The sequence below is a fragment of the Orbicella faveolata genome, unplaced genomic scaffold (genome assembly GCF_042242905.1).
Source record: "Orbicella faveolata isolate gen_17 unplaced genomic scaffold, um_ofav_v1 contig_35, whole genome shotgun sequence".
Taxonomy (NCBI): domain Eukaryota; kingdom Metazoa; phylum Cnidaria; class Anthozoa; order Scleractinia; family Merulinidae; genus Orbicella; species Orbicella faveolata.
Window position 1 is genome coordinate 20,790,972 of NW_028301564.1, and position 4,553 is coordinate 20,795,524.

The 4,553-nt window shown below is 39.4% G+C and overlaps 1 protein-coding gene and 2 non-coding genes across 3 annotated transcripts in view; all 3 read left to right on the forward strand.

The window, feature by feature from the left end:
• The window catches only part of LOC149103707 (uncharacterized), a 153,962-nt gene that overhangs the window by 18,196 nt on the left and 131,213 nt on the right, over positions 1 to 4,553 (forward strand). The gene's annotated exons all lie outside the window — the stretch shown is intronic.
• Positions 2,945 to 3,017, forward strand: Trnar-acg (transfer RNA arginine (anticodon ACG)). The gene has a single exon. It is a non-coding gene; the product is annotated as a tRNA-Arg (tRNA).
• On the forward strand, positions 3,574 to 3,646 carry Trnar-acg (transfer RNA arginine (anticodon ACG)). Its single transcript has one exon. It is a non-coding gene; the product is annotated as a tRNA-Arg (tRNA).

Below are 4,553 nucleotides of genomic sequence, written 5' to 3' on the forward strand. Positions count from 1 at the left end.
GAAGAAGGTACGGTCGGCTTTAATAACCCCTTTTCCTTTCTATCAACAACAACAATATTCTGTGTGTACTAGGGAATATGTTCTTAATTAGTCCTCTCGTTTACCGTTTGAAAAAAGAAATAAAAGCTCGGACCTAAGTTGATTAACAACCTCGAAGCAACTATGTTTACAGAAAGAGTTCCTGGAGAGAATTGTGTTTAAAACGAAATCCGACAGGAAATCGAGAAATTTCAGTTTTTAGTCGACAAAATCCTTGAACCAGAATAATGCTAAGTATTTTACAGGTCCTTTCTTACTTTTTCTTAAAGCTTAAGATATAAATAGTTACCTGAAATAACACCGGAAACAATTTCCCAAGGGACCTCGAGAAAATAAATTTCAAACTTCACAGACATTGCTCAATCACAGGTAGCATTTCATCCAGTCAGTTTCATTTCACCAGTACTCTCAAATGTCTCATACGAAGTTCAAAATTGCTTTCGACATTTAATTCTGTTAGAAATAATATTTTTAGAAGATATTTAAAGTTTGCGAAGCGATGTAAATGATCACGGTACAAAGTTTTTGTCCACGGATTCTTTCTTAATAATTGTTCTGAAATTTAAGCACTTCATCCTATGAAGGCTGAAGACAGCAGAAACAGTATTAGAAATCAAATCAGGATTCTTTAACAGTTTATCAGGTAGAGCAACGCCTTAAGTTCTGTTTGGGGACAAGCGCGCAGACTATGTTTATGGCTTTGCGTTCGATATCGGCCGGGTGGAGGCGGACGCTCGGAGAAGAAATGGAGTGCTAAAGGCACCGAATCTGTCGCTTGCAAGCAAAACTGCGCGTTCAAGTCCATTATTTCGTCCGCACAGCGTAATTTCCTGCAGAGTCAATAAGGCAGTGCGACTGCGATGCAACACGGGAGTAGAATACACCACAAGTAAAAAATGTCCAGAGTCAAAATGGGATTAGGCGCGTGGAAATTAGTCACGTGGAAAAGGCAGTTCAGATCCAAAGGTGAGATTTCATCCAGTCTTTCTGAAAAGTCTATCGTTAGGAAAAATTTTTTTCGTTTCCAGAGATGCTTTTCGACGTATTCAGAGATTCTCGAAAGTTCTCGTGCAACTGCAGGATCCGATAGACTGAAAACAACGATAAAGTGTATGTCAAATCGGCTTAGCATGGCTTCGTCCTCTTGCCTCCTTGTAACACACATTATAATTGGCTTGGTGAACATGGCTACCAGGTTTTCGTAATCCCTCTTTGTATTTAATTTCATTGTGTGTTCTTGAGTGCGCCAGATATCTGGTACGGGGTAGATAGGCTCGAACATTTCGTTGCACGATATATATAGCACGGTCACTTCGTTGGGATTGTAATGAATATACCCCGGTTTCACCTCGACATCGAACACCAGGCTTTCCGCGAGACAAGGGATCTTTCCCTTCTTGACAAGTTCTGGTAAAGACGAGATCGGACAGGAAACTAAGCCAGCGTTACTTGTGCTCATCATGAGCGAAGACAATTCTCACCCAATTTGGTTGTTTTTATGAACTGCATCTTGACTAAAACTGGTTACTTTTCCCTCTGGAATTCGACCAGGGATTAATTTTAGAATTGCAGACAAAGGTTGTTAAATATATAACGTAAACTTTACACTAACTTGCTGTGAAAACCGTTTGATAGCAATTAGCAGTTAATATAAGCGAGAATGGCTATATTTGTCTCGTTCTCAAGGTATTAGTATTAGTAATAGTATTAGTACCAAGGTATTAGTATTTAATTGTAGTATTGTACCATATTATCTTCGAAAAGCCCCCATGGGGAAAGATAATAAAGGATGTATGTATGTATTGAGAAATTTCTGGTCAAATTACTGATCTAGCTCCCCTCATTGCATCACAACTGTTTTTCCTGCTCGTTAATAAAACTATTTCTAATTATAGCTTCTAGAAGAATGCTACTTTCCCACTGGAATTTAACCTGGAAGAATTTGCACATAACAGCAGAAAGGAAAAAGACAAGAGACTTCGATGAAGCGGCGTGATACATTTGGCTGCTTATAAAAAGCGGTTTAATACAAGTAATGCATATACAAAAAAAAAAAAAACATAAAAAAAGCAAGTTAAATGTCTTTTTACAAGACGTCACAAAAATTCCAATTCTCACCCGTTATAGACGGTTCAAGTTTAAAACCTCTTTCAGATTTTCCAAGTTACAACGAAATGTTATGTTGGCTACAGGTAGAGTGCCAACAATTGAAGAAGGTAGCGAGGGACTCTTAACATGACCCCCGGGGTTACTCAGCTCTAGCTCGGGTTGAATCACCCCAAAGGGTAACCCTTTTGCAGTCAAATGCTTGCTCCGGGTAACCCTTGTCGAGACTCGGGGTGACCCGAGTAGAAGGGTTAAACACTAGGCCAAAATCGAACACAGGTTGATACTTTCATTCCAATAACCAGGGTTGTTTCGGTTATCCTTGTTATTTTGTTTGTAAATCACGACCTCCCACCAAAAGAGGCTACAAACATTACAAATAGACAACGCATGGTCTAAAAAACGTAACTGTATTAACTTGACCTTTCGTATGTTTACAACAATGAACATACATCTTCAAAAGTGACGGTTATAACTGTAATAAAAAGTTATAAATTTAAAAATAAACCGAGGCACTGGTGACAAGCTAAAACTTAATAAAAGGGTCCCATTTAATGTTGTGACCGATAGAGATGACATGGTTTGAAACAGCGGAGGCGAGACCCTCTTGTGTAAGAGCTTTGAAGCTTGGATTTTACATAAGTCTGCATAATAAGGACTTTGTGTGTGGATTTTTAGGAAAATCGGTCAACCCTCATTACCAAGCCTGTCTCGGTCTCTCATGAAGAAGCCGTTAATTAATTACTTTTGAACTTGAAGTATTCAAAGAATTTAATATAAACAATACTATCTCGAGGCAGGCCCTGTGGCCCAAGGGATAAGGCATCTGACTACGAATCAGGGGATTCCAGGTTCGAATCCTGGCGGGGTCGTTCATTTTGTTTTTTAATCTTAAAATAGTTCTTATTTTCAATATAAAGATATCACAGAGATAACATCTCTCAACAGGAGAGCCATGCATTTTTGTCCAACCTGAACAACGACGAAAGCAGAAAGGAAAAAGACATCTAGCGCTGAGATTTGTCCGGGAAAAGTTTTAAAGATGGCTGGAATACAAGCTATCCTGACCAGATAATTTGGTGGTTTAGACAAAATTCCCTGCTTCAATTGATTGATTCTGCAAAATTCATTTGAACTCAGAAATCAAAACAAATTCCAAAAAGATTTGTTCCTCGTAAAAAATACCTATTGTTACGAAAAAAAATTACTTAACTTGACTTGTCAAATACCACAAACAGATTCTGATGAAGATATGTAAGACCAACTACTATCTTACTTGACATGAAACCAATTTTTTTTATTTCTCAACGATCAGGGGCGCTTCGGGAAAATCGGCGAAGTGAAAACATTTTATAATCTTCACGTCAGATGGATTTTGAAAACGTGATATCTTACTTGGATGGGAAATATTAATTTCCATTTCCGAGAGGCCCCGTGGCCAAATGGATAAGGCATCTGACTACGAATCAGGGGATTCCAGGTTCGAATCCTGGCGGGGTCGCGTAACTTTTGACGTTTTTGTTGCAAAAGAGGCGGTCAGATTCAAAGTCTCTAAATGATCGGTTGTTGTTATTTTCAGCAACACGAAAAGGAAACAGGAAGATTAAAAACAATCAATGAAAATCATCTCTGCCGCTTTGCCTTGGCCGGCAAAATCTAAGAACGGAGAACTTCAGGACCAAAAATTGGTAAGTTTCTTGAAAATTAATTTTTTGGCCTGATTCCTACTTTACACATTTTAAGAGCAGGCGCGGAGTACCCATTTGAAATCTTTCAACCAATCATATTTGAGCAGAATTCCAGGAATCGTTACCACGGTGGCAGAATCCGTTTTGATCTTTGCGTGATGAATGGGAAAGATCGAAACGACTCTGTTAGCAGGATCGAGATGGAGGCAACCTCGTTCCCAGGGTCTCTCAGGGCGGAATGAGATACCCTAGGAACGAGGTTGAGATGAAGGTTCAGAGGCTATGAGTGTTGGCGCTGACCCAAAGGATCGTGGCCTTTGAGAAGAAAATGTGTTGGGTTTTGTTTCTCCAGCAAAAGGCGTCAATATACCTTTTTTCAGTGTGGGAGCAAAGGTGACATTGGCTCTGCTGTCTCCATGGGAGGTGGTGCAACAATTAGAACCACATTCAAAGGAGCGAGAGGTACTTTCCTTCTCTTCGTTTGAGGCTTACTTTGAACAACCCTTTTCACAGTTAGTTTTCCTCATTTGTATTACAATGTAGTCCAACGTGGATGCGAGGCAGTTTCGGGCTACAAAAACTACAAAATAAACCGAAATTTGCCTCGCACACATGCTAGCTTATATTGTAATGCAAATGAGAGAAGTTAACGGTGAACAGGGCTTCAATAAAGCCCCGTCATTCAAGTAAAAGCAAATGGAGTCTCTGATCAAACGTAAA